This window comes from Engystomops pustulosus, chromosome 11 (assembly GCF_040894005.1).
Source record: "Engystomops pustulosus chromosome 11, aEngPut4.maternal, whole genome shotgun sequence".
Classification (NCBI taxonomy): Eukaryota; Metazoa; Chordata; class Amphibia; order Anura; family Leptodactylidae; genus Engystomops; species Engystomops pustulosus.
Window position 1 is genome coordinate 3783744 of NC_092421.1, and position 12078 is coordinate 3795821.

Genomic DNA, 12078 nt, shown 5'->3' on the forward strand with positions numbered 1-12078 from the left:
TTGATTCTTTGTGTGGCTATACACTGGAGATTTTAGACCAGAGTTGCAAATTCCTGGTTGATGTCGGGTACAGAAATAACATATGTGCATCACATCACTGGAAGGTAAAAGCCTCCATATCAAGGCAGAAATTGTCCGTCTGTCATTTTCTAAGTCGTATGTAACACAAGCAGATTTGTTCAGACTTGCTGCATATGTCTGCCAAAGTAACCGCCCTGAACACTGAGGGTGATGCCACACGCGGCGTTTTTGGTCTGTTTTTAGTCCGTTTTTTCTCAATGATCTTAATAGATAAACAGGTTGTAAGCAGCCAAACGCATGGTAAACTGCTGAAAACAGACTGAAAACGGATGTTTAAAAACGGACCAAAAACGCCATGTGTGACATCACCCTAAGGATGACAGGACAGTTATTATGGAAGATACACGCAGTAAGTTTGACTGAACAAACTCGCTTGTGTGAAATGTGTCTAAGGCAAACGCATGATTTCTTCAGTCCTGTATTTCAGTGCAGTATGAATCTGTAAGTGATGATTTTCATCCACATGTGCACGTATGTTACTATATTCGTACCATATCCAATGATGGCTGTTGTGGTCCTCCTGGATACTGCATGTATATGTGGCTGCATATGGTGCACAACCGTAAGCCGCATGTATGATATGATTTTAAATACAAAACAGAAATACTGGAGAACATAGGACATGCTCTTTACTTTTTTCCATCTTGCTCACAGTACGGTGGACAATACGGCCATGTAAATGGATGGCTATCTTGCCCATTAAAATGAATGTGGCCATATGTGACCGGTATAAATACAGTACAGTACAGAGAGCACATACATTTGTGTGAAAGGGGCCTTAGGCTTCTTTTCATGGTAAAATTGCATCACATTTTTCGATCCATCCATCGGCACACAGCGAGCAGCTTAAGTTATGACGGCTGTGACCACGCGCCGACACGGAGCCTATTAACTTATTACATTGTTAGAACTAAGATCATCACAGACCAATCATCACAGTGGCTCCTATTACTGAAGAGACCACAGGGGTCATCCCATAAATCAGGGGACAGATCTGCTGCTCCTGTATCTTATGGCATTATACAGGTACATCCTCTCTTACATGTCCGTACATGCCCAGTAGTCTCCAGTGATAAAAGCTCAGATGATTAAATGATGATTTCCCTATAATGAGTTTTCAATTGTAAATGAGATAGCGGCAGACCCCGACTATACAGGTCCATTTGTTATTTTATCTTTGTGCCATTAGGTTCTGTCTGACGGCCACAAGATAATAAAATTCTATTATTCAGAGTGTCAGATGAACAATTGTAGACAGATACATACTGAACAGACACAATAAACTAGAAGATATGATTTACAAGTGTTTACTCTCATGTAATAGCAGTCTGAAGGCTGGATGTCAGCAGACGTCCCCTACCAGGACCCACATGTGCAATAAGCGAGGGAAGCAGCTGTTCAAGATATATATATTAAAACAATAGTCGGAACATGATGATTTTTGAAATTTTGGGGTACATTTACTGACCTGTCCAGAGTTTTCAAAAGTGCATTGTCTGGCGATATTTCCCTGTGCCGCGATTCACTAACATGGTGAGCCCGATATCCTGCATGTGTCACTTCCCCGCTCAGGTCCCCGGAGTTCACCTTCTTCTTCCTGGTGCATGTAAGTGCATTGTCCGTGTATAATGCGCTGTGCGGGGAGTCACTAAGATCCTGCACCCGATATCCTGCATGTGTCAGTTCCCCGCTCAGGTCCCCGGAGCTCACCTTCTTCTTCCTGGTGCATGTAAGTGCATTGTCCGTGTATAATGCGCTGTGCAGGGAGTCACTTAGGGTGAAGACACACGTGGCATTTTTAGGCCGTTTTTGGGCCGTTTTTGACAGGTTTGACCAATTATCTTAATTCAAACTGGTCAAAAAGTTTTCAAAAAACGGATGCGTTTTTTACGATCTGAAAACGCACTAACTAAAAACTGCCCAAAAACGGCCTAAAAACGCCACGTGTGTCTTCACCCTAAGATCCTGCGCCCGATATCCTGCATGTGTCACTTCCCCGCTCAGGTCCCCGGAGTTCACCTTCTTCTTCCTGGTGCATGTAAGTGCATTGTGTGTATAATGCGCTGTGCGGGGAGTCACTAAGAATGTGTGCCCGATATCCTGCATGTGTCGCTTCCCCGCTCAGGTCCCCGGAGTTCACCTTCTTCTTGCTGGTGCATGTAAGTGCATTGTCCGTGTATAATGCGCTGTGCGGGGAGTCACTAAGATCGTGCGCCCGATATCCTGCATGTGTCGCTTCCCCGCTCAGGTCCCCGGAGTTCACCTTCTTCTTCCTGGTACATGTAAGTGCATTGTCCGTGTATAATGCGCTGTGCGGGGAGTCACTAAGATCGTGCGCCCGATATCCTGCATGTGTCTCTTCCCCGCTCAGGTCCCCGGAGTTCACCTTCTTCTTCCTGGTGCATGTAAGTACATTGTCCGTGTATAATGCGCTGTGCGGGGAGTCACTAAGATCCTGCACCCGATATCCTGCATGTGTCACTTCCCCGCTCAGGTCCCTGGAGTTCACCTTCTTCTTCCTGGTGCATGTAAGTGCATTGTCCGTGTATAATGCGCTGTGCGGGGATTCACTAAGATCCTGCGCCCGATATCCTGCATGTGTCACTTCCCCACTCAGGTCCCCGGAGTTCACCTTCTTCTTCCTGGTGCATGTAAGTGCATTGTGTGTATAATGCACTGTGCGGGGAGTCACTAAGATCGTGCGCCCGATATCCTGCATGTGTCACTTCCCCACTCAGGTCCCCAGAGTTCACCTTCTTCTTCCTGGTGCATGTAAGTGCATTGTCCGTGTATAATGTGCTGTGCGCGGAGTCACTAAGATCCTGCGCCCGATATCCTGCATGTGTCGCTTCCCCGGCCAGGTCCCCAGGGGTTCACCTTCTTCTTCCTGGTGCATGTAAGTGCATTGTGTGTATAATGCGCTGTGCGTGGAGTCACTAAGATCCTGCGCCCGATATCCTGCATGTGTCACTTCCCCGCTCAGGTCCCCGGAGTTCACCTTCTTCTTCCTGGTGCATGTAAGTGCATTGTGTGTATAATGCGCTGTGCGGGGAGTCACTAAGATCGTGCGCCCGATATCCTGCATGTGTCACTTCCCCGCTCAGGTCCCCGGAGTTCACCTTCTTCTTCCTGGTACATGTAAGTGCATTGTCCGTGTATAATGCGCTGTGCGGGGAGTCACTAAGATCGTGCATCCGATATCCTGCGTGTGTCGCTTCACCGCTCAGGTCCCCAGGGTTCCCCTTCTTCTTCCTGGTGCATGTAAGTGCATTGTCCGTGTATAATGCGCTGTGCGGGGAGTCACTAAGATCCTGCGCCCGATATCCTGCATGTGTCACTTCCCTGCTCAGGTCCCCGGAGTTCACCTTCTTCTTCCTGGTGCATGTAAGTGCATTGTGTGTATAATGCACTGTGCGGGGAGTCACTAAGATCGTGCGTCCAATATCCTGCATGTGTCACTTCCCCGCTCAGGTCCCTGGAGTTCACCTTCTTCTTCCTGGTGCATGTAAGTGCATTGTCCGTGTATAATGCGCTGTGCGGGGAGTCACTAAGATCGTGCGCCCGATATCCTGCATGTGTCGCTTCCCCGCTCAGGTCCCCGGAGTTCACCTTCTTCTTCCTGGTACATGTAAGTGCATTGTCCGTGTATAATGCGCTGTGCGGGGAGTCACTAAGATCTTGTGCCCGATATCCTGCATGTGTCTCTTCCCCGCTCAGGTCCCCGGAGTTCACCTTCTTCTTCCTGGTGCATGTAAGTACATTGTCCGTGTATAATGCGCTGTGCGGGGAGTCACTAAGATCCTGCACCCGATATCCTGCATGTGTCACTTCCCCGCTCAGGTCCCTGGAGTTCACCTTCTTCTTCCTGGTGCATGTAAGTGCATTGTCCGTGTATAATGCGCTGTGCGGGGAGTCACTAAGATCCTGCGCCCGATATCCTGCATGTGTCACTTCCCCACTCAGGTCCCCGGAGTTCACCTTCTTCTTCCTGGTGCATGTAAGTGCATTGTGTGTATAATGCACTGTGCGGGGAGTCACTAAGATCGTGCGCCCGATATCCTGCATGTGTCACTTCCCCACTCAGGTCCCCAGAGTTCACCTTCTTCTTCCTGGTGCATGTAAGTGCATTGTCCGTGTATAATGTGCTGTGCGCGGAGTCACTAAGATCCTGCGCCCGATATCCTGCATGTGTCGCTTCCCCGCTCAGGTCCCCAGGGGTTCACCTTCTTCTTCCTGGTGCATGTAAGTGCATTGTGTGTATAATGCGCTGTGCGTGGAGTCACTAAGATCCTGCGCCCGATATCCTGCATGTGTCACTTCCCCGCTCAGGTCCCCGGAGTTCACCTTCTTCTTCTTGGTGCATGTAAGTGCATTGTGTGTATAATGCGCTGTGCGGGGAGTCACTAAGATCGTGCGCCCGATATCCTGCATGTGTCACTTCCCCGCTCAGGTCCCCGGAGTTCACCTTCTTCTTCCTGGTACATGTAAGCGCATTGTCCGTGTATAATGCGCTGTGCGGGGAGTCACTAAGATCGTGCATCCGATATCCTGCGTGTGTCGCTTCACCGCTCAGGTCCCCAGGGTTCCCCTTCTTCTTCCTGGTGCATGTAAGTGCATTGTCCGTGTATAATGCACTGTGCGGGGAGTCACTAAGATCCTGCGCCCGATATCCTGCATGTGTCACTTCCCCACTCAGGTCCCCAGAGTTCACCTTCTTCTTCCTGGTGCATGTAAGTGCATTGTCCGTGTATAATGTCCTGTGTGGGGAGTCACTAAGATCATGTGCCCGATATCCTGCATGTGTCGCTTCCCCGCTCAGGTCCCCAGGGGTTCACCTTCTTCTTCCTGGTGCATGTAAGTGCATTTTTAATGTTAAATACCGCGCTCAGTCCGAATCAGTTGGATCGACCAACGCAACCCCCCCCCCCCGGATTTCTGACACATGAAAGCCAGCTCCGCTGCGCAAAAATCCGATTGCGTGCGTCACAATTCCATTCTAAGTACCTGTCACAGCGCGGCAAATCCCGAATGCCATAAACAATCAGACGGAAATGCGATCCACGGACACATAGTAAATAAGCCCCTTTGTCTTGTGCGCGATACCATAGATGTCTCTAGTAAACTTCTGTATTCCTCTGATTTTATGCAGGGGGTAAAAATGTATATTTATTGGTTTTGTAACAAGCTTACGAGTTACTATGACAATCTGGTAGATCTACATTGGGAGGACTCCTGAAACAGAGAAAGTATCCCACTCTACAGACACAGGCAGTCCCAAGTTAAGGACACCCGACTTACAGATGGACCGCTGTGACCCCTGGTGAAGCTCTCTAGATATCATTCATTTACTATATGCCTGAGGTGCTCCGCACTCCATAGGTGTTAATGGAGCCTGGAGCCCCTCAGGCTCATTTGCATCCAGTCTTTCATCCTGGTGGCAGATGTGCTTTATTACAGTGTATGTTCACAACATTCTTTTGCTGAGGGGAGAAAAATGTTAAATAACTAATTAGCTGTCAGGGTTCAGGGTCTGTGGACCGCCTGGACCACCGCGGGAGATGGTGCTAGCCGACACCTGGACCGGCACCCGGTCTTCACCAGAGCCCGCCGGCCGCTAAGCGTGATGGACTTGCTCCAGCAGGGCGTGCCACCAGGTCGTTCCACAGGTGCACTAGCCCGCGGTGGCAGCCGAGGTCGCGGTACAGAATCGGAGTCCAGGCTCGAGGTCAGCAACGGGCACGAAGTCAGGGCTGGAGGCTTTCTCTATGGTAATGAGCGCAAAGACCCGGCAGGGAATCCTGGGAACAGACGGCCTTTGAGGAAACCTGGAAGTGCCAGCGCCAATCAGGGGTGCACTGGCCCCCTAAATCCTAGAGTGCCGGCGCTTGTGCGCCCTAGGGAGCCAGAGAGCGGGTGCGGACTAGGCCTGATGGGAGCAGGAGCGTGGAGAGGTGAGTTAGCTGCTGAGGGCCAGGGGGCAGCGCCACAGAGAGAGGCACGGGCGATCCGAGACATGGAACGAGAGGGCTTATATTTTAATGACCGATTTGAATATGAAATAGGCTTTTTCCTGGATACCCCTTTAATGAATCCCCCCCATAGTGTTATATTTGTACCATACTTGTTTAGCTCACACACATTTCTCTTCATTATTCTGCATTTAATTTGCTATTCACATAAAACGTTTTATTATTTATACAATTGTCATATTTATTCATTCACAGCACTTTTTATATAATTGATTCACATATATGTGGGTTGTCATACACTGTATTCACATTGTGGTTTGTATCATATTTTTGTGGCCTTATGATTTTGATACATTTGTATAAATATGATCCCTGTAGCACATTATTGATATTTATTTATTGAATGTTTATTATTTATGTGATATTTATATTCTTTGGTGTAAATATAAGATTTTTAATGCTATGTATATTTATCATAATATACTGTGACAATATTTTGTATTCTGAAAATCTAGCCCTCGCCACGGGAGCTTCACTAGTTGACAGTGGCGCTGATGCACCAGCTCTGGCCCTGCCTCTCCGTCTGGCCCCACCACTGCCTCTTCCAACCTGTTCTGGTCGAGGACTCTCCTCCGTCTCAGAAGCACTGTGTTCACCCGGCCTATCAACCCAGCTTGGGTCTGTCACCTCATCATCCTCCGATCCCTCAGTCTGCTCCCCCCTCGGACTTCCTGCCCTGACAACAACTTCACCACTGTCTGACAACCGTGTCTCCTCATCGTCGGACACCTCTTTACACACTTCCACTACGTCAAGAAGGTCATCATCACCCACAGACTGTGACTGGTGGAAAACCTGGGCATCGGAAAATTGCTCAGCAGCAACCGGACAAGTGGTTTGTGACTGTGGGAAGGGTCCAGAAAACAGTTCCTCAGAGTATGCCGGTTCAAATGCCAAATTTTCCTGGGAGGGGGCAGACTGGGGGGGAGGAGGCTGAGGTGCAGGAGCTGGAGGAGTGGCGATTTCGGTGACATGGGTGGACTGCGTGGAAGACTGACTGGTGGACAAATGGCTAGAAGCATTGTCCGCAATCCACGACATCACCTGTTCGCACTGTTCTGGCCTCAACAGTGCTCTACCACGAGTCCCAGTAACTTCAGACATGAACCTAGGGAGTGTAGCTCTGCGGCGTTCCCCTGCTCCCTCATCAGCAGGTGGTGTCTCACCCTGCCCAGGACCACGGCCTCTGACCCCTGCAGGAGTTGGACGCCCACGTCCCCGCCCTCGTCCTCTACCCCTAGCCCTCGGGTTAAACATTTTCCAAATTAAAGTGTAAACTTAAATTATTTTTTTTTTTGTGTGTTTTTAAAATAAAACGTGATTGTAGCCCTAAGAAGGGCTGTTGGGTTCTTTGAGAATCACTCCTGCCTAACAGTAAGCTAATAGAACACCCTAACGCTTTCCCTGAGCAGCAGCAGCTCTCTCCCTAGCGGCATCCAGACACAGAATGATCCGAGCAGCGCGGGCAGCGGCTAGTCTATCCCAGGGTCACCTGATCTGGCCAGCCAACCACTGCTATCGACGTGTAAGGGTACCACGTCATGCTGGGTGGAGTGCAGAGTCTCCTGGCTTGTGATTGGCTCTGTTTCTGGCCGCCAAATAGCAAAACGACGGGAGATGCCATTTTCTCGAGCGGGCGAAGTATTCGTCCGAGCAACGAGCAGTTTCGAGTACGCTAATGCTCCAACCAGCATCAAGCTCGGACGAGTATGTTCGGTCATCTCTAATCGCAACCTCTGCACCCCCTCAAGATACGCCCCTGCTGATGTGGAGCAGTACCTGACAAAGTAACACAATTTTGGGAATTTTAGTCTACAATGGTCTACTATAGTGTGTCTGGATTGACACTTTATTCTGACAACCCAAAATTTTGAAAATCAAATTGGCCTTTGGATAAAAATCTTTTGTCTAATGTAACACTTATATGCAAATTCAACTTAAAGGGGTCGTCTACTTTCAGCAAGTAATTGATATGGTTTGTGTAAGGATAAGCTATACAATTTTCCATAAATTTTCGGTATCAATTCTTCACAGTTTTCTAGATCTCCGCTTGCTGTCATTCTATGTTTACTTCCCGTGGATCAAAATCTGACAATAGTCATGTGATGTCACACGGGTGCAGGAGCTGTTATTATCCCACAGCTCTGATTACTCTCTGTGATAATAACATCTCCTGCACCTGTGTGACATCACATGACCAGGGACAGGTTTCTATCCACTGGAAGTAAACATAGAAGCTTTCTAGAGAATGACAGCAAGCAGAGATCTAGAAAACCGTGAGGAATTGATACAGAAAGTGTATTGGAATATTGTATAACTTTTCCTTACACGAACAATATCAATTATTTGCTGAAAGTGGACGACCCCTTTAAGAATAAACCTCTATAAGCTCTCCTGTATGTAACCACGGGACTTCCTGTATATTGGAATGTATCCATTCCACATTCCAAAGGGACAGGAGGGCCCTATAGACACCTGCATTGGCGTTCATGAGTAGGCAAAGACAAAAGAACTACTACCACCCGAAAAAGTTCTTTTTCTTTCTTTATGCACTGCACGTACTTCACTGTTAGGAAGGATTCCCCTTCATTTTTAATGACAAAAACTAATTGTGATTCTTTCTCTTTTCTAAGAACCAAGGGGCAGTCACCACTATTCGCTATCAGGCGTCTATCAACTCATTTGCGGATCGGCCTATAACCATTTCATTATGGTTTTATTGCCATGTCAATTTTTTGTGTAAACGTAACTGTTCTTTTTTTTCTTCTTTGGGTGTAACAACTAGAGGTATCTAGTGCTGGGACTATGGTACTAAGGACGGAAGTGGTTGATTGGTATCCATGGCAACACACCCGGTTGTCAACTGAATGTCAATGCCGATTTTGGACAACATTAGGTCCCCTAATGCAGTGAACTCATGTGGCGGCATAAAATATTTGTAAACTAAATCAGTCCTGTTTCCTAAAATATTTCCTAGTTTATCATCCGAAACAGTCACCTCATGATTATTTTATATAAAGCCCCCCCTCCCCCCTATGGATTAATTGGACACTGCCCCCTTCACAACCATGGATTCCTTATGTACAGCCTTATGTGGGCCCCCCAGCAGCTCTGGGCCCCAGCACTTTCCCAGGTATGACCAGTGCTGGTGCCGGCCCTGTTTAATATGACACCTGCAGATCTGAAATGTCACTAAACTTGACTCATCACAGGCAAAATCTGCCTCTTCTCTGTTCATTCTTATGTGTCTTTGAAGGAGATTTCACATAAAAAAGTGGAATTTTAGAGAGACGTTTCATATCCTCCCTTCTAGTAGTTTCATGGGGTAAAATCCTGTGACGGCTTCTCTTTAACTATGGATGCTCATTTTTTTTCCTATGCATTGAATGTGCATTTGGAATGGGATTATATGGCTGGTATGTGCCAGGCTTCAGCTCCACATATGAAAGCATGTGAATAATCTTCTGTCTAGACAGACGACTGGTACGTTTTGTGCCCTTCCTAGTGACGTTCCTCACTTTCGGGGAGGATTATCCCACCTCTGTCACCCCAGCAGCCGCTGTGACAAGAGAGACGCAGCTTCTCAGTAGTATAAAGTAGACAACATCCTCCGTACCAAAGCCATTAAAACTCTGTGTTTTCCGTTTTTATGACATTCTGTTCACCGATTGCGGGTGTTAACCCTTTACATGCCCCAGCGTTTAATAGCCGGCTGTGATTGTCGCTCCCTGTGATGTCATTGGGACCGGCCAGCGGCACAATGTTATAGATCATCTGCAAACATGCCATATACTGCGGTGCTGCTGTAGCATGGCAGTGTGTACTAGGATCGATCAGACGCCCTAGTGTTAAAGTCTAAAAATAGTATATTGTATATACTCGTGTATAACAAATGTGCTGAAAAACCTCACCTCGCGTTATACAAGAGTCAATAAAACAAAATAAACTTACGCCCTCCGGCGCCCCCCATTCTCAGCGCGGCTCCTCTTCTTTCTTTGGTCTTCTGTAACAGCCGGCAGAGACACGGCCATGTTATCTGCCGACGCATACTATGACGTCATCAGTGGTCGCATCATAGTATGCACCGGCCGGGAGATGAGCATGGGGATGGGGGGCCGCCGGTGGTTGAGTATGTAAGTTTATTTTTTTAAATACTGGGTGGGCTGGATGTGTACAACAAGGGGCAGGCTGGCTGTATACTACATGGGGCTGGCTATATACTACAGGGGGCTGGCTGGCTGTATATTACAGGGGGGCAAGCTGGCTCTATACTACATGGGGGCAGGCTGGCTGTATATTACAGGGGGGCAGGCTGGCTCTATACTACATGGAGGCAGGCTGGCTGTATACTACAGGGGGCTGGCAGGCTACATATTACAGGGGGCTGGCAGGCTGTATACTGCATGGGGCAGGCTGGCTCTATACTACATGGGGGCAGGCTGGCTTTATACTATAAGGGGCTGGCAGGCTACATATTACAGGGGGGCAGGCTGGCTGTATACTACATGGGGGCAGGCTGGCTGTATAGTACAGGTGGCTGGCTGTATACTACAGGGTCAGGCTGGCTATATACTACATGGGGGCTGGCTATAGACTACAGGGGATGGCTATAGACTACAGGGGGCTGGCTATAGACTACTGGTTGCTGGCTATAGACTACTGGGGGCTGGCTGGCTATATACTGGAGGTTGTGAACAATGCATTTCCCACCCTCGGCTTATACTCCAGTCAATAGGTTTTTCCAGTTTTTTGTGTTAAAATTAGGGGTCTCGCATATACTCGAGTATATACGGTAACATTAAAATGTTAAGATGTGGCCGTGACTTCTCCCGAATACAGAGACCCCCCACATGTTAAAACGGTGCTGAGGACAGTACGGTAAGTGGCTAATTGCGTGAGCTGGAGAGACAATTGCTTCTGCATGAGCCACTGATACAAAACTATGGTTCCTGTGGCTTCTGATCACTGACCTCTGTCTAAGGGCCAATAATCACTTGGCAAATGAGCCGCTTCTTGTTTGTCAGGTGATAACATCTTTTATGCAGCAGCTAAAATCCTTATCTGTGAGCAGCGCCGCGCAATGTGTAAACACGTACACGCCATACTGGCATTAATACAACGCCCAGCCCCAAACTGCAGCAATGACCTTCCCTTTCGCTGACCGGATTTCACCCTGTTAATCTCCCTCTACTCTACAATGCAGAGCATTACATGGACTATCTGGGTGGACTATGTTGCCCACTTATACCGTAGACATGTGAACAGAAACTATTTACAAAATATTAGAAGATTTACTTATAGAGCAGCATTAATTACAAGGTACTGTACATTCTATGAGGGGATCACATACAATTACATTAAGGCCTACTGTGGGGGGGGGGGGGCACTGTTACTATTGGCTACCAGCAATGGAGGCACCAGAAGCGTTGAGGTGAGTTTTAGCTACTGGGGGCACTGTGACTATTAGCTACTGTGGGGGTCACTGTGACAGTTGGCTTTTGTGTGCGTAACTGTAACTATTAGCTGCTGTAGGGGCACTGTGACTATTGGCTGCTGTAGGGGCGCTGTGACTATTGGCTGCTGTAGGGGCGCTGTGACTATTGGCTGCTGTAGGGGCACTGTGAATATTGGCTGCTGTAGGGGCACTGTGAATATTGGCTGCTGTAGGGGCACTGTGACTATTGGCTGCTGTAGGGGCACTGTGACTATTGGCTGCTGTAGGGGCATTGTGACTATTGGCTGCTGTAGGGGCATTGTGACTATTGGCTGCTGTGGGGGCATTGTGATTATTGGCTGATGTGGGGGCACTGTGACTATTGGCTGCTGTAGGGGCACTGTGACTATTGGCTGCTGTAGGGGCACTGTGACTATTGGCTGCTGTAGGGGCACTGTGACTATTGGCTGCTGTAGGGGCATTGTGACTATTGGCTGCTGTGGGGGCATTGTGATTATTGGCTGCTGTAGGGGC